Source organism: Bos javanicus, chromosome 16 (assembly GCF_032452875.1).
Source record: "Bos javanicus breed banteng chromosome 16, ARS-OSU_banteng_1.0, whole genome shotgun sequence".
Taxonomy (NCBI): domain Eukaryota; kingdom Metazoa; phylum Chordata; class Mammalia; order Artiodactyla; family Bovidae; genus Bos; species Bos javanicus.
The window spans coordinates 57,140,904-57,163,152 of record NC_083883.1 but is presented as its reverse complement, the minus strand read 5'-3'; the positions used below and the strand labels follow the sequence as shown (position 1 = coordinate 57,163,152).

General features: G+C 47.7%; 1 protein-coding gene across 2 annotated transcripts in view; it reads left to right on the top strand.

Annotated features, from left to right (window-relative positions):
• The first annotated feature begins 3,472 nt into the window (after positions 1-3,472).
• The window catches only part of KIAA0040 (KIAA0040 ortholog), a 39,856-nt gene continuing 21,079 nt past the window's right edge, over positions 3,473-22,249 (top strand). For both annotated transcript variants that reach the window (XM_061383273.1, XM_061383274.1), the window contains exons 1-2: positions 3,473-3,920; positions 21,709-21,788. The gene's annotated coding sequence lies outside the window, so the exon portion shown is untranslated. The remainder of the gene's footprint in view (positions 3,921-21,708; positions 21,789-22,249) is intronic.

Sequence of the window (22,249 nt, the reverse complement as noted above, 5' to 3'; positions counted from 1 at the left end):
AAATTTGTATGCAGGTCAGGAAGCAACAGTTAGAACTGGACATGGAACAACATACTGGTTCCAAATAGGAAAAGGAGTACGTCAAGGCTGTATATTGTCACCCTGCTTATTTAACTTATACGCAGAGTACATCATGAGAAATGCTGGACTGGAAGAAACACAAGCTGGAATCAAGGTTGCTGGGAGAAATATCAATAACCTCAGATATGCAGATGACAGCACCCTTATGGCAGAAAGTGAAGAGAAACTAAAAAGCCTCTTGATGAAAGTGAAAGTGGAGAGTGAAAAAGTTGGCTTAAAGCTCAACATTCAGAAAACTAAGATCATGGCATCCGGTCCCCTCACTTCATGGGAAATAGATGGGGAACCAGTGGAAACAGTGTCAGACTTTATTTTGGGGGGCTCCAAAATCACTGCAGATGGTGACTGCAGCCATGAAATTAAAAGACACTTACTCCTTGGAAGGAAAGTTATAACCAACCTAGATAGCATTTTCAAAAGCAGAGACATTACTTTGCCAACAAACGTTCATCTAGTCAAGGCTATGGTTTTTCCAGTAGTCATGTATGGATGTGAGAGTTAGACTGTGAAGAAGGCTGAGCGCCAAAGAATTGATGCTTTTGAACTGTGGTGTTGGAGAAGACTCTTGAGAGTCCCTTGGACTGCAAGGAGATCCAACCAGTCCATTCTGAAGGAGATCAGCCCTGGGATTTCTTTGGAAGGAATGATGCTGAAGCTGAAACTCCAGTACTTTGGCCACCTCATGCGAAGAGTTGACTCATTGGAAAAGACTCTGATGCTGGAAGGGATTGGGGGCAGGAGGAGAAGAGGATGCCAGAGGATGAGATGGCTGGATGGCATCACTGACTCGATGGACGTGAGTCTGGGTGAACTCTGGGAGTTGGTGATGGACAGGGAGGCCTGGCATGCTGCAATTCATCGGGTCACAAAGAGTCGGACACGACTGAGCGACTGAACTGAACTGAACTGAACCTCTTGACCACTCTCAAATATCTTTACTAAAAACATGAAAAATAATGAGGATTAAGAAAAATGTAACAGCACCGTGGTGGCTTGTGGCCATCTATGAGGTCTCAGACCTGGGATTTCACTGCTAAGCGAATAAAGCAGTAGGTAGTGCTCTAACCTGCTGTTTTGTAAGGACTGCGTCATCCACCCAGAGTGAGAACATCCTGGTCAGTCGCCCACTCCTTCACTTCTACCATAATTGCATCTTCCTCATAATGCCAGTCCCTCCACAGACTTGGAAGACTTGCAAAATACCGTGAGCAAATCTGCCTTTTTGCCCACTGCTTTCTCTGCCACAGAAGAGACGGCAGAGAAAGCAGTCTCACTTATTGAGACATTACAGAGATACAACTTACGGATTTGTGTAAGTGGCTTCAGTCGTGTCTGACTCTATGCCCACCAGACTCCTCTGTTCATGGGATTCTCCAGGCAAGAACACTGGAGTTGGTTGCCATGCCCTCCTCCAGGGGATCTTCCTGACACAGGGCTCGAACCCACGTCTCTTATGTCTCCTGCCCTGGCAGGTGGGTTCTTTTACCACTAGCGCCACCTGAGAAGTGCACCTTATGGTTAGGCCTGGGATTTTCTTTCCACCATTGATAGCCATGACCATAAAGCCCTAGGCTCAAGTCAATTGCCTCACTTTCTCTTCTTTAGTTGCTTTCTGTCCTCTCCTCTAAAAGCAACCCTAAAAATGGTCATGTAGGCCAGAACAAATGTGTAACATTGCTCCAGCTTTCCAGGAAAGCATCTTCTGTACTCCCTCCTCAATAGACTTCATTCCAGGCCTGAATGTGACCTTTGCTCACATGTGGGATTCCTTCACAGAAGGGGCTTTCCTCCTCTACTTGATGATATAGTAGGAAAAGGATAGCTGGAGGGACTGGGAACAGACTCTAATCTGGGTTCCACCACTTATGAGTTATCTGACTGTGCAGAAGTTACTGAGCTACTTTGAACCTCAGATTCTCATCTGTAAAATGAGGATGATACTACATCTCACAACTATGTTGCGAAAGGCTGAGTGATACGTTATGTGCCAAACTCCTGGCACACTGCCATGTCCTTAGCATGAAAGGAAACCTCCATTCCCAAATCCTCAGGCCAGCACTCAAGGCCTCATTCCACCCCTGCCCCATCCCCATCCCTTGCTCAGGGCTCTGTTAGACTCTGGCTTTCAGCTCAAGAGTGTCAGAGGAATCAGTTCTATTAATACATAGGTAGACAGCTGTAACTCAGTGAGGTTACAGAGTGAGTGTTTCCCACCTTGGTTAGCACATCTGCTAAGAGAAGCTCTTCATCCTGACCCTTCTAAGCAATCTCTCCAGCCCAATCGTCCAATCTCTGCTGGCCCTACCTGACCACCTGTTAGCCCACCTGGAACCCACCTTCCCCCTCTTCTTGTTCAAATCCAGACTGAGTTTTCTCCACCCAAGTTTCTGGCAAGGAGGTCTTATCTAATTTCCTTCCACTGGAGGAAAACTTTTCTTTCTCTCTCTTTCCTTAATGATCCTTGGCAGTTCTGATGGGAGTGCTGGGTTTTCTCTTTGGTCTTTCAACTCAGAGCCATTTGGTTTCTCCGGCGCTGACAGAAACAAATCTCTCATTCCTCCGTGGAAACAGCTGGCAGCACTAGTCATTTTTAACACCCACCGCAGAGGCCAAAGGACACCAGCACTCAAGCACAGGAGGTGGAGGGCGAGACACGGCTCAGCACCTGGCCCCTGGGCAGCTGGCAGAAAGAGTCAAGAGGGCAGCATCTCAGGTCCATGACATGGAAGGACCCTTGGACACTCCAGGGCCAGGCTTCTCACACACACAGCACCTGGAAACACTGAGCTCCCTGCCCTGAGTCATCAGAAACTTTGGGTCTGGAGTCCTTCCCACATGGTGGGCAGCTCTCTCATTTCCTAGCTTCCCAGGGGCTGGACACCTGACCCACTAGATCCAAATAAAGAGTGGATGCAGGGCAATACTGAGGAGGAGAGGGGAAGCAACTCTGAGACCTCTGTGAAGGCATTTCCCCTCCATCTCTGCTTCTGACAGCTCCTGCTGGAACACACACTGTTTCTTACGGCCGTGCAAAGCCTTCTCCAAGGTGTTGCGTGTACCCCACCAAACACAGCGCTGACCAGGGGCCGTGTGGTCACTGGACTCCGTCCAGTGAAGGCACTAGAACCTTCACCCAGTGTGCCCCATGGGCTCCCTCTCCTGCACCTCCCACCCTCTCTCCAAGAAGGCTGCTCCATTAGGAAGGGCTGGGCTGTTTTCACTTAAGCCCACTTTCCCTCCCAAATAGGTCTCAGGTCTCTGGGAACTTTGTTCCGTCCCTGAAAGCCACTGAGGGACTGGTTGGTTCCGCAGGCAGGCAGGGGAGCGGCTGTGTCCCGCAGGAGGCGTGTTCCGGGACGGCCGGGGCACCGACACGTAAGGGCGGGGCGGGGACGGGGGTAGCCGGCGGGAAGCCCTGGCAGGAGGGCACGTCCGGGCCCGTGTGCGCCCAAGTCCAAGGGCACCAGTCCTCCGCGGGCCCGGGCCCGGGGTGGAGGGTGTGGGCCGAGCCCAAGACGCGCGAGGGGTAGCGAGTCTGATTCAGGAAGTCGAGACTCTGACATCAGGGACAGGACGACGGAGTGGAGTGAAACCTCAAAAATGCGAAGCGTCCGCCCACGGGAGGGCAGGGGACACAGAGGGCGCCTTTCTCGCCACCGGCGGCAGGTACGCGCGGCGCAGGGCGGCCCCCGCTGACCTTCCCCTCCGGGCCAGGACCGCGCGGGACCGGCAGGGGCTTCCGAGGAGACACCCGGGACCTCGGCCGCCTTCGCTGGGGCGGCACCCGGCGGATCCCCGGGCGACCGCGCCTGCAAGAAGCCCTCTGGTGGGACTCAAAGGTGAGTCTCAAGAGTTTGTGTGGTGGTTGTCTCTGTGTGTGTGTGTTTAAATACTTTTTAAGTTGCCTTCCGTTGGCAAGGGGACTTCCTACTCCTTGCCTCTAGAAGGATGTCCAACCCCAGAGATGAGTGAAATTTGAAGATCGTTTCCAAACAGCTTCTTGCCCCTCACTTCCAGGGTTCCCCCACGCCCGCTTTGCAAGGATTCTCAGCAGTCTTACATCTGCTTCTGGGCTGAGTCCACATGGGTTCCTAGCCGCGTCTGGGGTGGAGTTCTCAGACTAGTTGACAACAGCTGCCAGCAGAAGCGGCTTGAAAGGGACAGAGGGATATTCAGTTTGCCACAGAAGAAGTCAAGACCTGAGACCCTCCAAAAAGCATCCCTGGCTCACAGGTTTCTAAATTGTTCTAGGCGAAGCCGAATTTTCAAGGGGTCTAAGAAACTGGCCACAAGGAAAATACGGCCTGGAGCCAGGGCTGGAATGGGAGCCTTTCTGCTATTTCCTGAGCCTCAGGGGATTTGCTGTGACCCAGACTGCTACCTAACTTCTCTGCCTCTCTCAAGGGTCCCGGTTCTACTCCCCTCCCCACCCTTGAATGAGGACACAATGAGACCTGGTTCCCTAGTGTTTTGAAGAACTTCACAGGAATACATTATGTAATAGAGTTAAATAAACTATAGACATTAACTTGTGGGAACACCAGTCTTGCCCAACCGAAAGGGAAACTGAAGCAGACAAGCACAGCTTTAATTTCTCAGAGAACACTGGCAGTCCACTTGCTGCAATAATTCTGTTGAATGAGGAAGGGTGGTACCCTTAAGCATCTGAGAAGCACTTTTCTCCCAAAGCTGTTGCATTTTATTCACTCAGCTCAAATGCGTAAGAACCTGAAGGTAATCTGAAGGGACCCTCATTCTGAAGTCCTGCTGGGTAAGGGAAGAGCCTTGATTTATATGGAGCAGGATTTGAAGACAGCACTGATGCTAGGCTGTTCCTAACCTCGGTTCTAATGGTTTCCAAGTTCCACCTACAGAATTCAGCAAAGATGTCACCATCAACCTCCTGGTCTGATGTGTCTACCTGTTGCCCAGTGCTGGGCTGGGGAGGCAGATAAACTGAAAAATCTGATCAAGTCTTTCATTTTATCTGAGGTTCTGGCTCCCCATCCCCAGTCCAGATATAATTTTAGGAAAGAAATGCATTGAAAACCAAATGTTTCTCCAGCCTTCAAACTTTGTTAATATTTAACCCATGGAATGGGCTTCCCTGGTGGCTCATGCATGTGTGTGTGTGTGTGTGCTAAGTCGCTTCAGTAGTATTTGACTCTTTGCAACCCCATGGACTGTAGCCCACCAGGCTCCTGGAGTGGGTTGCCATTTCCTACTGCAGGGGATCTTCCTGACCCAGGGATTGAACTTGCATCTATCATGCCTCCTGCATTAGCAGGTGGGTTCTTTACCACTAGCACCACTTGGGAAGCCCCTCCCTGGTGGATCAGTGGTAAAGAATGCACTTGCCAATGCAGGAGACATGGGTTCAATACCTGGGTCAGAAAGATCCCCTGGAGAAGGAAATGGCAACCCACCCCCAGTATTCTCACCTGGGAAATCCCATGGACAGAGGAGCCTGGCAGGCTACAGTCCATGGGGTCAAAAAAGAGTTGGACATGACTTAGAGACTAAACAACAATAAACCTGTGGAGTAGAGAAAGGATGTTTTCCACCCTCTCCCCTGAATACTAACCCCAAGAGAATAATGAACACGCAACAAGCTGAGTTACTGATTTCATCAAAGAGAGATGTACACCCATCCCATCCATTCATTCAGAGTTACTGTGCTCACTGCGTGTAGGCCATATGCCAGGGCCTAAGATAATGGTACAGTCTTTGCATCTGAGGACATGCTGCTGCTGCTGCTAAATCGCTTCAGTCGTGCCTGACTCCGTGACCCCATAGACGGCAACCCACCAGGCTCCCCCGTCCCTGGGATTCTCCAGGCAAGAACACTGGAGTGGGTTGCCATTTCCTTCTCCAATGCACGAAAGTGAAAAGTGAAAGTGAAGACGCTCAGTCATATCCGACTCTTAGCGACCCCATGGACTGCAGCCCACCAGGCTCCTCCGTCCATGGGATTTTCCAGGCAAGAGTTCTGGAGTGGGTTGCCATTGCCTTCTCCGTCTGAGAACATGAAATCTGGTAAATGAGACAGAGAAACAAAATATAGTTACCCCCGGTGGTACAGTGGATAAGAATCCGCCTGACAATGCAGGGAACACGGGTTTGATCTCTGGTCTGGGAAGATTCCATATGCAATGGGGCAGCTAAGCCTATGTGCCACAACCACTGAGCCTGTGCTCTAGGGCGCAAGAGTCCCAACAAGAGAAACCACTACAGCAAGAAGCTGGCACACTGCAGCTAGACAGTACCCCCCACTTGCTGTAACTAGGAAAGCCCTCACACAGCAACAAAGAGCCGGGGCAGCCAAAAATAATAAACAATAAAGTTTAAATAAAAAGAATAGTATCTATCATCATAGCCATAGCTATGGATTACTGAAACAATGCAAAGGGGGAGTGAATAACTCCCCCAGGGGTCACCTGCAGAAGTGATGGATGAGCAGGTGTTGAAAATGATTAGGCATTCCCAGGAAAAGGGTATTCCAGACAAAGGAAAGAGCATCTGCAAACTCAGTGGTAGGTTGGGGGAGCTGCAGGTAATGCAGATTACACTACTATGCAAGGAATGATGAGCTCTTTCCTGTGGCAGTGGGAATTCGTTTTTTAAACAGGGAAAGAGTATGGTCAGATCTGTGTTTGGAGAGAGAACTAATGGCCGGATGGAAGCCGGGTTGGAGAGATAAGGAACAGAAATAAGGAGGACCTCAGCTAAGAGAATGGCAGAGGGAACTGAGAAAAGGGGCATGGACTTTTGGTGGTTTAGGAAGTAGAGTCAGAGGTACCTGGAGACCAAGTGAATGTGGCTAAGGAGGAATGAATGGAACGGAGGATTATAAGGTGTTGAGCTGGGGATGGGAAGGTGCATTGTGATGCTTGTAATGGAAACCACGTGAACTGGAGGAGGAGTGGACTTGGGAAGCAGAGTTTGGGAGAAAACATTGAACACTTCAGACATGTTTAAGTTGGATGTACTCAGGAGATGCCTGGGTGTAGATATATGGGAGGCAGTGGGTACACAGGTCTGGAACCCAAGGAGACGTAGAGGTTGCTCTGATGCGACTATCTCAGATGCTGTGCAGAAAAGCAGTGTTGAAGGAAAATAAACAGGACTGTATTACACTCAGTGAGATCGCTTGACCCTGAAGGGTCTTGAATTGGTCAGTAATGGCCTACAGATCTTATTTTCATATCACACACTGACTTCCATATGACTCCCATGAGACGACCATGGTTTCCCCCAGCTATCTTGCAGGATGATACCTAAAATGTTGGTGAGAACCCTGGGTTAACAACACACAGGTGGTGAGGATGCATTTAACCAACAAGCAATCCCCAGGAATCACTCCCCGACATGAGAACTGAATACTTTAGTTGAATTGTAAGATCTGCAGGCCATCTCCCCAGAACTCATACCCCAAGTCAAGGCATGGCACTTGTGTGGGAGAGTCCTACCTTCATTAAAACAAGAAGGACAACTTTCTCAGATGAATTCTAAACCTCTGTAGAGTGGTCCTTTAGGTCTGGCTGCCAATGCCCAGATCAGGATTTTATGTGAGCTGGTACAGAAGGAAAAAACACCTTGAACTTGGAACTGAACAGACATGAGTTCAATTCTTGCCTTGACCACTTATTAGCTGCCCTTGCACAAGTCTTTGAATATCTCAGCTTCATTTCCTTTACATTTAAATTGGGGATAATTATGTCTCACCAGGGCAATAGTTAGGATCAGAATCAAATTGAAAAAGAAAGTACATTTAATGTGCTATATAAATTGTCGGTTCTATAAAAATGTAAGGGGCTTTTATTATTATTACTAATCTTTCCCCTTGAAGTCATCAAATCAGATGGGCTGTGTAGGTGTAGGATTTGGGCAGTATCATAGGCCCAATATTTGAAGGCCATAATTATAGAAGTCTCCTTCCATCAGAGCAGTGATGGGTATCTGCTTCTCTTTTTACTCCTTACCTAACGTGATCAAAGACCAAAGAAGTGAATGGTCTCCTAAAGCGAATGCAGGTTGTACACTGACCAAGAGCTCCTGGAAGCTCATAGGGCTAAAGCAGCCAGGATTCCACTTACTAAGGCACAGACCAACCCCATTTGCAGCTGAGGCCACCCAAAAGGGACACTTTTTTTTTCTGTAATCCTCATCAGTGTGCTAGTTGAACCAGCAGTAGCCCTGAATCCGAGCATTTTCAATGGCTTAGATGTCTCTGTGGTTTTTCTGTCTCCCAGCCAGAGAAGCCTGACATATTCCAACCTAGTGAAGCTCAAGTTTTATGCCAACATTAGAACTTTCAAATAAACAGACTTCTTATAGGGGCTGGTTGTTGAATGAAGAAAAGGAAGTAACCATAGACTCAGAGACTTCAAATGGAAAAACACTTTAGAGATGAGCCAGCCCCTCCCCCTCACTTCACAGATGAGCAAACTAAAGTTCAAGAGAGGGAAGTGTGTGCTGGGGTCAACAGCTGGCTAATGGGGGAACCAGCATCCAAGTCCTCGCACAGTGAACATTCTCTGGGGTTTCTATCACCTGGGCCTCTGTGCCTCACACACGGGGGCACAGGCAGGCACTCAGGTTGGCAGAGGGAAGAAGTGGAAAGATTGTACTTAAAGGCTGCATCCTCCCCCCAGTGGCCCCTGGGAGTAACCCTGGGGATAACCAGGAGCAGCCCCTCCTTTAAGGGGCTTCTCAGGTGGTGCTAGTGGTAAAGAAGCCACCTACCAATGCAGGTTAGACATAAGAGATTCAAGTTCAATCCCTGGGTCAGGAAGATCCCCTGGAGGAGAGCATGGCACCCCACTCCAGTATTCTTGCCTGGGTCTCACAGAGTTGGACACAACTGAAGCGACCTAGTATACATACACACACACTCCTCCTTTACAGCAGTCTCTCTACCACACCCCAGCCTTCTGTTTCATCAGTGTCAAGCCTCAAACTGTTCTTAAGAATTCCCAGAGATTCCCTCAAGAAGGGATACAGTACTGGGTGCCTTAACGAACTAAAATCTGGTTTGTTTGGGTTTTTTGTTTTTTTCTTAATCTTTTTTTTTTTTAATTAGAGGATAACTGCTTTGCGATGTTGTGTTGGTTTCTGCCATACAACAATGCGAATCAGCCAAAAGTATCTATCCCCTCCTTCTTAAGCCTCTGTCCCACCCACCGCCGTCCCATCCCTCTAGGTCCCAGGTTGAGCTCCCTGTGTTACATAGCAGTTTCCTGTATCTGTTTTACACATGGGAGTGTATATATGTCCGTGTTACTCTCAGTGCATCCCACCCTCTCCTCCCCCACTGTGTCCACAAGTCTCTGTGTCTGCATCTCGGTTCCTGCCCTGCAAATAGGTTCATCAGTACCATTTTTCTAGATTCCATATTTATGCCTTAATAGACGATATTTGTTTTTCTCTTTCTGACTTACTTCACTCTGTATAACAGACTCTAAGTTCATCCACCTCAATTCAACTGACTCACATTCACTCCTTTTTATGGCTGAGTAATATTCCATTGTATATATGTACCACAACTTCATTATCCCTTCCTCTGTTGATGCATATCTAGGTTGCTTCCATGTCCTGGCTATTGTATATAGTGCTACAATAAACATTGGGGTACATATGTCTTTTTGAATTATTAAACCTATTTATTAGTGTTTCATGAAACTTGTCATGAAGACTATTTCCAGACCAGACCATTTTTGGGTCATCATTACACGTCAAAATGATAGTCAACTCACTGTTCAGTGGAAAGGCTGTAAGTGAATCACAGGAACTCATGAGACTCATCACAGGCACAGAAGAGACAAAACAGTGGAAGGAAAATCTGCAGCACAGTTTTGGATAGACAGTCCCCAGGGATACCGAGCAGCTCAGGTTTCCGACATGTCCCCAGCATCAGCCCGAGCCATCTGAGCAGAGCACAACCTGGGGACGTGAGTGGGAGACCAGGCAAGGGTAGCTGAGCTCCCAAACAAACTCCACCCAAACACAGGATTCCTTTCTGAGGGTAACTCCCAAGGGACTGTGGTAGCGACCGACCCGAATCCCAGCCCTGGGAAGAGGCTTCCTCCCACGCTTGTAAGCAAACTGCTCCATGGAATTTGTTGCTAAAAAATGAAAGGAAACCTAATCACAGCCATGTTTCTTGATCAGAACTGAAGATTTGTAAGTCATTGCAGACTCTCAACTGTCTTTCTCTTTTTAACAAAGAGCAAGCCTTGCTCTCAACTGTCTATAACTCATTCCTCTGGGGATGTTTTTCAGTAGACTTTTATTCTTCTTAAATACAAGCCTGATTTCAAGCTGGATAAGCTTAAGGAAAGCCCATCTACAACTTTGTTTAGTTTTCCAGGCAAGTTAGAAAAGACAATTGGCAGGAGAGAGGGGAAAAATATAATAGCAATAAGGATGTAAAATCGCTCAGTTGTGTCCAGTTCTTTGTGACCCCATGGACTATACAGTTCATGGAATTCTCCGGGCCAGAATACTGGAGTGGGGAGCCTTTCCCTTCTCCAGGGAACCTTCCCAACCCAGAGATTGAACTCAGGTCTCCTGCATTGCAGGCAGATTTTTTACCAGCTGAGCCACCAGGGAAGCCCTCAGCAATAAGGATAGTTGGACATAATAATATTAATACTTTTAGTCTTCTATTGTCAAAAGTTGGGGGTACATAGGTTTAGAGATGGGTGTGGAGGCAAGGGTTTAGAGCAGAGAATTAGGCAGGGGAAACTGGGACATTCAATTAGCTTTAGTGTCATGGGAGCAGAATGGCATGCAGTGCACATGCTGGGTCTTAACCTAAATGAGATGTGACTGTGGCCACCTTAAATAAGAGGAAAGCTGCACATGAGCCAGGAGCCTCTGAGATCCTGGGGCTGTGTCCTTTCAAAATTTCTGATCCTAAGTCCCTCTGCAGATTCATCAAAGAGACAAAGCACCAGCTTTCAAAAGCCCCTCTGCTGTAAAGGCTCCATAGCAGTCCAGGGCTCCAGGGAGCCTCTCAGGCACACTGGCCCAAAATCCCCCAGGAGCTGGGGTCACAGTGACTTTCCCAGTGATCAGGGACAGGGATTAAACACATGTCCACCCAACTTTTCTTGCTCTCACAGATCTGCAGTGTGCACACTAGGCTCTCCATAGCTATTGGTTGAATCGTGGTGCTAAGACCTTGAGGCATACAAAAGTGACAGCCGCTGCTCCCTCCCCCCACCCCCACCAGGCTGCTCTACCAGCACATCAAGCATATCATGGTTGTTTATGTTCTGCTAGGGAGAAGCAGTGGGGCTGGAAGAGAACACACCACTGTCAGGGCCAGCCCTGCAGATGCACCTCATCTGTCAGGCTCCTTTCTGATTCTTGACTGATGGCTCCCACCTTCACCTCCCTCACTCCACCTTCCAGTCCTAACCTGAAACATCCCCTCCTGCCCAAGGCCCACAGTCTGCCAAGCGGCAGTTGCCAGAGCAGTGACAGCCATGGCCTAGATGAAAACCTCCAGACTCATTACGTGAGTGACCCACCCTATCCCATAATGAGACTTCCCAGGGAGAGGGGAACGCACAGGCACAGCGTACCACCCAGACATGACCTGCTTGCTCAGAGTGCTCCTGGTTTCCAGAAGAGAAACTCAGAGACTTCCCTGCAGGATGTTTGGCCCAACGCCTTCTCTGACTCAAGAGAAAAGCAATGATGTGCCGGATGCCTTAGGACACTCGCTGCTGTCCAACTACTGTGTTTGTGCAGTTTTGCAGGGAAATATTATTGACCCCTCTGAGGAAAGAGCTGATTTTTACTGTGTCTTCAGTGGATAGATGGCACAGGTTTCCACAGCAGGGTGTGGAAAGAATATCTCATGTTCAGGTAGAAATACTGCATTTCCCCCACCTTCTCTGGGACAAGAGGAAGGGACACAGTCACAGGGCATGTGACACATGGGGAAGAAGGTCTGATGCTCCTGACTGACATTTTCCAGGAATAAGTCTTCAGATGTTTTAAAAAAATAAATTATTCTTTCAAGAAGGAATACTTCAACCACTGAGGTATGTGGTCATTCGGTATTTGGTACTGGAGGGAATGAATACATACACACCAAAAAGATAATCAAATCAACAATGTTATACTTCTTAAACCTTAATAATAGAAACTATACCATTGTTTTCGATTTATCATCTATCAGCTTTCAAGAAATTTTGTATTATCTCCTCCCATTTTTTTATGGAAGTGAAATTCACATTACAGAAAATCATTTTAATGTGAACAATTCAGTGGCATTTAGTACATTCACAAAAGGGATTGATTGAAAGTTTTAGTTGCTCAGTCATGTCTGACTCTTGTGATTCCATGGACTGTAGCCCAGCAGGCTCCTCTGTCCATGGAATTTTCCTGGCAAGAATACTAGAATGGGTAGCCATTTCCTTCTCCAGGGGATCTTCCTGACCCAGGGATTGAACCTGGGTCTCTTGCATTGCTGGAGGATTCTTTACCATCTGAGCCACAAGGGAAGCCCATAGTACATTCACAATGTTGTATTAATAGCATCACCACCTCTAGTTCCAAAATATTTTTGTCATTGCAAAATAAACCCCAGACCCATTAAGCAGTTACCCCTTATTGCTCCCTCTTCCCAGCTCCTGGCAATCTGCATTTATGGATTTATCTGTTCTGATAGTTCCTATAAATGTATGCCCTTTTGTGTCTGGCTTCTTTCATTTAGCTTAATGTTTTCAAGGTTCATTCACGTTTTAGCCTTTCCTGGTGCTTCGTGCTCTTTGTGGCTGAATAATTATTCATTCTGTGTATTTACTATAATTTGTTTAACTGTTCATCTGTTGATAAACGCTTGGGTTGTTTCTATCTTTTGGCTATTGTGAATAGTGCTGTTATGAACATGTAAGTACAAGGATTTGTTTGAGTACCTATTTTCAATTGTTCTGGGTAGATACCTAGGAGTAGAATTTTTAGATCATTGGGTAACTCTATGTGTAACTTTTTGAGGAACCATCAAACTGTTTTCTCTAACATTTTAATCAGCAGATGTAAATTCACTTCCTTTCTTGAGGATAAGAGGCATATGAAGTGGCATGCTTTCCCACACCTGGTCCCTTGTTTGTTGTCTTTGATCTTATGCTTTAAGGAAAGATATTAAACTCTGCTTCTTGTTGTCCTAGAGATGCAGAGTTATTTGGATGCTTGAGATAGAAAATATTTGGGGGACTTCCCTGGTGGTGCAGTGATTAAGAATCCACCTGCCAATGCAGGAGACATAGGTTCGATTCCGAGTCCAGGAAGATTCCACGTGCCGCAGAGCAACTAAGCCTGTGCACCACGACTACTGAACCCATGCTCTAGAGCCCATGAGCTGCCGCTACTGAGCCCACACGCCACAGCTACTGAAGCCTGTGCGCCTAGAACCTGTGCTCTGCAACAAGAGAAACCGCTGCGATGAGAAGCCTGTGTACCACAGCTAGAGGATAGCCCCCACTCTCTGCAACTAGAGAAAGCCTGCGTGCAGCAACAAAAGCCCAGCACAGTCAAAAAGTAAATAAATTATAAAAAAAGAAAATATTTGGGTAAACTACAAATCCTTCTTGGCGCGGTTAAGTAGTAAGCAAAAGGTAACACCAGCAGCATTTCTGGAGGACTGTTTATGTGCCAGGCATTGCATTAAGAAAGTCACATCCTTGCTCTCACTTAATCCTCATAGTCCAACTATAATACCTATTTGACATAGGAGGAAAACTGAGGCCTCTACCAAGAGTTAAGTTCTCTTCCTCTGGCTCCAGAGTGTTATTGATAAGCCTCTCCTACAAAGAAACTGCAACTGCCACCAGTGATGAATCAGAAGCTGTTCTGTTATGGTCCGCTTTGGCAGATGGATAAAGACGAGGTTATAATACAGTGTGACCAGTGCTATGACAGGTGTGACAATAGGGAGGAAATACACTTAGCCCAGCTCTTAGGTGACAGACTTACCAGAGGAGACAAAATCTAAGTTCCTGTTATTATTTCATTTATAAGTAAATGAGCTTTTGTGCCACTTGGTGAGGCTGGACCCTCCCCCATCCTCCTTTGGCACCACCAGTTCATCATTCCTTGTGCCCAGTGTCTGGCACACAGTAGCTGCTCATTACACACAGGTTAATAAACATATGTGCTTCTGCAGATGGAACTTCCAGGCCCTGTCATGCTGCTGCAGGACTGCAATGCCTGAGACTCCACTCATTTGCTTTCTTGAAACAGCTGTGGGGGCTTCCCTGGTGGCTCAGTGGTAAAGAATCCACCTGCCCATGCAGAAGACATGGGTTCCACCCCCAGTATGGAAAGATTCCACATTCTGCAGAGCAACTAAACCTGTGCACCACAACTTCTGAGCCTGTGCTCCACGACACGAGAAGCCACCACAAGAAGTCCACACACCACAACCACAGTGTAGACCCCACTCGCCACAACTAGGGAACAGGCTGAGCAGCAGCGAAGACCCAGCCAAAAATAAATAAAGAAATAAGCAGCTGTGGCCCAGGTACGAGGGAAAGGAGATAAGGAGAGGTCTAGAACAGCTTTCTTTGTTCTCTCAGTCTGAAAACATCAGGAGACAAGAGAAGGTGGGGAGCAGGGTGGGGAGAGGGGCAAGGCTGTGAAGACATCTCCCCGTGCCCAGGTGAGGAGTCTGTAGAGGTGCCTGGGATCCTGGAACAGACACGGAATGAACTGCTAAACCACTTTCTGAAACTCTAAGTTCTCCCCTTCATCTCAGGGTTGAGTTATTGCATCAAGACTTCCAAACTCATGGCTATCTCATATCTGAGGCAGTTCACCTCGGCCTACAGGGACAAGCAGCAACAGCCTGGTGGAAAGATCTCTACTCTCCCCGGTGGGTAATCCCTGCTCCTCTTTCCCAGGGGTTTTCAGTGAGATTCGGCCCTCACCTACCTTCCCTGGTTCACATTCAGCCCCTCTCTTACAAAAGGAGAGTTGTAAAAACTCTTGGGAGCCCTGCTGGCCTTGCTTTAGAAGGCAGAAGCTGTCCCAGCCTGGCTCTGGTTGCATTTTATTTATTTATTTACGCTGGGCCACGCTGGGTCCTCTTTGGTATATGGGCTTTCTCTTGTTGTGGTGAGAAGAGGCAATTCATTGAAGAAGAGAAGAAGAGAAGTGCGCAGACTTCTCATTGCTGTGGCTTCTTTCGTTGTGGAGCCTGGGCTCCAGGTGCACAGGCTTCAGTAGTTGCAGCTCACAGGCTCTAGAGCACGGGCTCAGTAGTTGTGATGCATGGGCTTAGTTGCCCCAGACCAGATCTTCCCAGACTAGGGATCGATCCTGTGTCCTCTGCACTGGCAGGAAGATTTCTTAACCACTGGACCACCAGGAAATCCCTCTGGCTTCATTTTTTTCTCATACACATTTCTTTAAAGTCTTTGTGTGTGTCAAACACTTTCCTGGAGGCTGTGGGGGAATTTAAAAACCAAAACCAGGCACAGGTCCCACCTGCAGGGACCCTCTGCCTATTCCTAGGAAGTTGCCCAGCCCAGCCCAGCCCAGCCGCAGTCATGCCCCCTCATCTAGAGGTGGAAGAAACAGCCTCCCCCAACCCTGGGAATTAGAGCCTGTCCTGGAATCTCTGCTTGCAGGTGCCACCGTTTCCTTGCCCACCACCCAGGCTCTGGACTGTGCCACTCGCAGCATCCCCAACATCTGCTTCACCCCTGCTTGGCTGGCTCTTCAGGCTCAACTTAGCTAAGGTCTTCTTGTTCTTCACAGGCTCAACTTACCTAAGTCATAAGCTGCTACTCTGGGTTCCTCCCCAACTGTGAAAGCAAGGTCTTCTTGTTCTGCACAGGCCCCAGACCTGGTCCCTCCACTGCTGCAGCCCTACCGTGTTATAGCACCTTGACCTGGCCCTGCTGAGGCCACTCCAAAGCTCATGGAGATATGAGGGTTCAGGTTCCCAGGGATGACTGTGGGCACCCTGACCTGGAGGAGGTAACATACAGCCTCACACAGACACTCTCAGCTCTCCCAAACCCATAACCGTTCAGTTGGTTCACTAACCAATCGACAAGCATTTATTGAGCATCTACCATGTACCAACACTGAACTAGGCATGGGGGATTCCTAGAGGAAAAACCTCTCAAATAGTCTACATCAAGTGGAAAAGTGGATATGAACAGCATCTGTACCACAAGTATACAATAGGAAGACTACGTAAGTATCCACAGTATCTTACATTCATTGTCAGGGAGGTAGGTAGGAGAGGGACAGAAATGTTCAACTGTGATGATCTCTATGTAACTGTGATTCCAGAAAAAGTCCCCAGGTCACTAAATTCTTCTTTTTCTTGCCCTGTCTGCTGAGGGCTGTTCAGTACACATAGGTCAGAGTTTGCTCTAGTTTTATAGGCCAAAGCATTCCTCATGGGCTGTGCCCAGGACACCCAAAGGCATCTTGCCATACTACACACGGGAGTCATCAATCACTGTGGTCCCTTCTGCATCCTTGAACTCCCCACTGCTGGATTACAGCAGGGGTCACAAGCTCAACACCCACGGGGCCTGACAGATAAAACTAACATTTATGGAATGTGGGCCAGGCGCTGCTTTAGCCACATGACAAAGATGATTCAACTCATCTGATTTCCATAACAATTCAATGGCAGAGGGTCTATTCTGACTATTCTTTTATATCTGAGGGACAGAGGGGTAGAGGGACTTTCCTAGGTCAGACAGCTAGTGAATGGAGGAGGGCAAACAGCCTTTGACCCAAGCTGGTCCACCTGAGAGAGTAACACAGGTAGTGTGGGAATCCCTACAGGACTCGCTGGAAGTTGTGTCTCAACCGACCTCTCTTCACTGACCACATCTACCTCACAGGCTTCCAGCTTGCAGCCTATGATCTCAGGTTGCCCTTCTTACACAAAAAACTCATTTGGTTTCCACCAACCTTGGGCTAAATGTTAATAGTACTGTTACATGGGTAGGCTAACTGAGTGAGTGAGTGTGTGTGTGTGTGTGTGTGTGTGTGTATGAAAGAGTTGTTGTTGTTGTTTAACTGCTCAGTTGTGTCTGACTCTTCGACTCCATGGGCTGTAGCCTGCCAGGCTCCTCTGTCCATGGGATTTCCCAGCAAGAATACTGGAATGGGTTGCCATTTGGAGCAATCTCTTTGATCTTAGGCCAGCTGGAACTGACTTTGGTTACCCTCATGGCCCCAGATTGGAATTTGGGATTATCTACACATTTAAGAATATACAAAGAAATAAAGCATGTTTGGAGTTGAGAGGGAAGGAGGCAGAAAACTGACTAGCCACTCAGATTTTCTCACGCAATAATCTGCTTTCATGGTTAAACATGAAAAACAACCCCTGGGCAGGTCCTTGGCCCAGTGCATCATCTTGTTACCCCTGCTCTGTCCTTGGACATTCAAGTCAGAATAAGGAAGGAGGTGAAGAGGGAGAGCAAGTCTCCCAGTAGCATCTCTTCTCCTCAGGCCACAGCTTTAGGAACCCTCACCTTGGGCCAAGCTGTTGCCTGGAATGCCATGGATTAGAGCAGCTGGCTGGGAGAGTGAGCTGTTTGTTGCCATGGTAACAGTGGCAGATTCAAACTCTCCAGATCTGGGCCCGATGCCTGGGCCACCTTGATTGGCTTCTTTCTTTGAGCCAGCTGTGCTTTCTTGAACAGCCTGGAATCCCTTCATTCTCATCCTCACTGCATTTAATCATCCCATTCTCCCGGCAGGTGCCGTTTCAAATCCTACCCTCCTCGAAGCCTTGCCTAGATTCCCTCATTGGAATGAACAGCTTCCTTCGTGCTGCTCCCATAACCATGTGCTTGCGTTTCCCTTGGGACATTTAACTAGTCATGCTTCACTGTTCCCCTGTGCTCATCCATTTCCCAGGCAAAAAATAAATTCCTTGATTCACACTCTGTGTCTTTAGTTTGGAATCCCTTACCCAGGAGGTTGGCAGCAAGTTTCACATCTTGTTAGGCAGATTAGCTGGGAGAGCCTTAGAAAAAAGAAGCTCCTTGTGCGCACAGTAGGTTCTCAACGGATGTGAACTGTATTGAACCGTGGGCCATAGAGAGGGGAAAGGGCAGTTCCCTGGCCTCGTTGGACTCAATTGTGTCGACTACCCAGGCTCAGGGAAGGAAGTAAAAAGCCTGCCAAAGGAGTTCCTCTTTCTGAGGGAAAAAAACAGGGAGAACTTTTTGCAGTAATACCAGTGAGGCACTGAGACGCTGAATGTAACACACACTTTCGCTACTCCGTTGACTTGGCGTCTGAGAATTACCAAATGCAATGTTAGCAATTCCTGACAGCAAAATGTGTCAGGAACACAGCCAACTGGGGCTTTCCAAAAGCATGGCAATAGCCTCACTCTCATGCGATTTATAATATTCAATATGGCATCCTGTGAGGCAAAGGCCCATATCCATTTGAGGCCAGCGATCTTTGGAAGTCAGGTCTCACTGCTGTCATTTCTGCTTTCTGGCACTGACAGCCTCACTGGAGATCCAAAAGTAGCCAGTCACCAAAAAAGGCCTGCAGAGTGTGCCTGCAGTCTGGAATGCCCCCGGCTATCTGGCATCTGAGCCCAGGTTGAATGAATTCTCCAAACCCCAAATACTGAAATTCCAATCGGTAGATTTTTTTTTTTCTTTTCCTGAGTATCTTCTGTGTGGCCACAATGCTGGGTGCAAACCCAGAAACCAGCGAATGAGCCCTAGATATTTAGGGGCAGAAGAACTGCCATGTCTGCCACGATTGGCTGTGAGACCTTGGGCAACTCATTGAATTTCAGTGAACTTCAGTTTCCTCATCTAGAAATATGGTCATTCTCTAATTCAACAAATATTTTCCAAGAACAAAACAGGTGCAAATATTTTCCAAGAACATGTCCCATCAAATATTTTTCCAAGAACAGAACAGGTGAGAATACATTCTGTCTAGAAAGGAAACAAGTTTCACATCTTGTTAGGTGATTAAATAAACAGTGACTCTAAAGTGGGTTGTGGGCTGTGGTGACAGTACAGGGACAGTGACAGGGTACAGGACAGGGGCTCTAATGAGGTCGTGGGAGGTTTCCTAAGGGGCTGCTGTTTCAGCTGAGACTAAACACATAGGGACCCGGAGACTGGGGAGTACTGGTTGAGGTGGGATTGGGGGAGAGTTGGGGGGATTTGAGATAAAGACACTTTCATGAGGCCCCAAAGCAGGAAGGCCCACATATCTCAGGGAGTCTGAGAAATGGAAGGTTTTATAAACTGGAAGAGTGACTGGTTGCCATTGTGGGTTCCTCTCCTGTAGCTTTTTGGGAGTTAATACAGTAAGGAGAGTATCATGCTGGGAAATGGAAAAACCAGAGCCTGATCTGCCCTTGGCCACTGACCAGCTTTGCAATTTTAAACCGATTTTGAACACCCATTTCTGTTCTTTAGTTTATTCATCTGTGAAATAGGGCAAGAAATCCCATCCCTTCTCACATTACAGTGGATTTAATGAAGAAATGTTTGCAGAAGAGAAGTTGTTAAAAAATTAAAATGAGTTATAAGTGCAGGGTCTATGCTAGGACTTTCCCCAGTCATAAATAAATTCAAACCCACTCAGGCATCAGTTTTAAGACTGGAGAAGTGATTGAACCACGGTTTTTCCCCTCTCCCCTCTGCCTCCCTTCCCAAGGGATCAGGAAATAAATCACAGTTTCTTTCTGATTGGTTTGGTGATATTTCATTTCAGTTCATAATCGGATATTGTCTAAGGGAGAAAGTACGCTATTAATAAAAGTTATTTTTTTAATTGTAATATTTGTGATTACCAAGCCTGGCTGGTTAGGGCAGACTGCCCATGAGCCCAGGGTGGCCCTTAATCCTGCTGTGGCCAAGGCATACTTTGAATTACCGGAGGGATCAGGTGAGAGAATGAAACATTGACATTGCTACGTCTCTCCTGCTCACCAACATTCAGGGCTTTCCTGTTACACCAAACCTCTGCTGAGCCTTCCAAGCCCCCTGAAATCTCACCCACCTTTCTCAAGAGGTTTCTTCACTGCCTTCCCAGTCCCAAACTCTGCACGTGCTGGCCTCAGTACCCCAGCTCTTGCTTTCCCATCCCATCCAGCTCAGCCTAGCTTCCCTTCTCTCACTCGAATGTCCAATCCTCAATGTGATTACACCCAGTACAGGGGCCCTACACAACCTCCATCTCCTCCAGGCTGCCTCTTCCTTAAAACCTAAGCCAACAACCATCACTCTCCCTTCTAACTGTGCATGCATTTTGGCACTTTCTGATATTTATCTTAGACTTTAATTGCTTGTATTATTTTTGAAAATTAAACATTATCAGTTTATCAAGACTCTCATGTATATATAACTTGACTTGCACAACAACACTGGATGGTGAGTGGGGTCAGTGGAGTTATTATCTTCCCGTCTGAGAGATGGGGAACCTAAGGCTTGGGATTCAGGGACCTGCACTGTCTCCTGGCACAACTTACCATGTTCTAAGTTTCATTAAGAAATTCTCCTAACTTTGCTCATTGTTATGTGGCAGCAGGGATGGGACGGGAGTTTGGGAGAGAATAGATGCATGTGTATGTATGTCTGAGTCGCTGTGCTATTCACCCGAAACTATCACAACTGTTAATTGGCTATACCCCAATACAAAATTAAAAGTTAAAAAAAAAAGAAATCCTAGGCTGTGAACCAGATCATACACTTCTCTTTTCCCCCTCAGCACCATGCTGATCACACAGCAGATACTTAACTAACATTTCTTGGAATGAAACCCATATGCAACTACCAGAAAAATAATTGGAATGGCATATTTCACTGATGCAAATCATCACTATTAGTACTATTAGCCTCCTCATAGATAAAGAACAGGATGTTTGCAGAATTATTTTTATTTTAGTGACCCAGTAAACAACTTTAGGGAGGCTCTCGAATGTTCTATACAAACCTCCCCACCCCCACCCCCGCCCCCGGCAGGCAGTCAGAGGGCAGCCACCCCTGCAGTTTCTGCTCCTGCTCACACCAAGCAGCCTGGCCCCACCGACTCTTGCCTCTTGCAAAGGATGGAATGTGTTTATCAGAACCTGCCCGGCAGGGTGGACATGCTTGACCAGCCCTTGGAAATCTGGGGTCATTTGGGCACACGGAGGATCCACGCTACCTAGCACCGCAGCACTGGCACCTCGAGGGGAAAGAGGAGCCTCACTGGTTGGGGTGGGGTCGGGGTGGGGTCCACCCATGCATCCATTCGGGGTTGGAGGCAGGAAGACCTCCCAGCATGGCAGCCAGTTCTCCAAGAACTTCAGGCCACTGTGACTACCTGGCAGAACTGAGGGGTGACGGCTGCTGCCCTGTCCCTACATCAGCCTGGAGTAACACCAGTCGTGACTCTTAAGAACAGCCTAGGTGCACATTCATTTGCCCTGCTGCTCTGACACAAGGACCCAGGCAAGTGCCCACTTCCAGGCGGTGGTTGACTTTGGAAAGTGCCTGCGTACAGTCAGGCCTTCAGAACTGTGCCAGCAGCCTGCCTCCCCCCAGCCCCGTGCCCAGTGCCCTTCTGCAGAGGTGGACCATGCCATCACTTTCTTGTGTCTCTTCCCAGATTTCCCCCATTTGGGAGAAAAAGAAATCGAGGCCCCAAGCGACTGAATGAGCTTCCTGAGGACACACATTAAGTCACAGGTAAGAGTTTAAACTGGCTTCTCATACCACCATGAACTTCCCCTATGTTTCCAAGCTATCTTTTAGCCAAGAATTCAGCTTGTATGAAAATCTACAAGAGTATAAACAAATAAAACCATATATTATTCAAAGCCAGGCCTAGGGGTCTAGAGCCTCATAGACTGTCCACAGAGGAGCAGAGCAGAGCACTCACTTCAAGGGCACTCCCAGGCCCTTCTCTGGCTGCTCCAAGCCAACTCCTATCTCTGGGACCCTCTCCTGCCTTCCAGCCAGCAGGAGAAGGACTACACGTCCTGACCGTTTTGCCCTATCAAAATGTTCCCACCCGATGTCTTATTTCTTCAAGATACTGATACTTTGAGGGTTGGGCTGATAAAATATACATACATACATAGGACTGCTAAGGAAAGATAAAGCTTAAGGCTGGTGTAGAACCTGCTGGGAGAGAAGGTCAGAGTTCC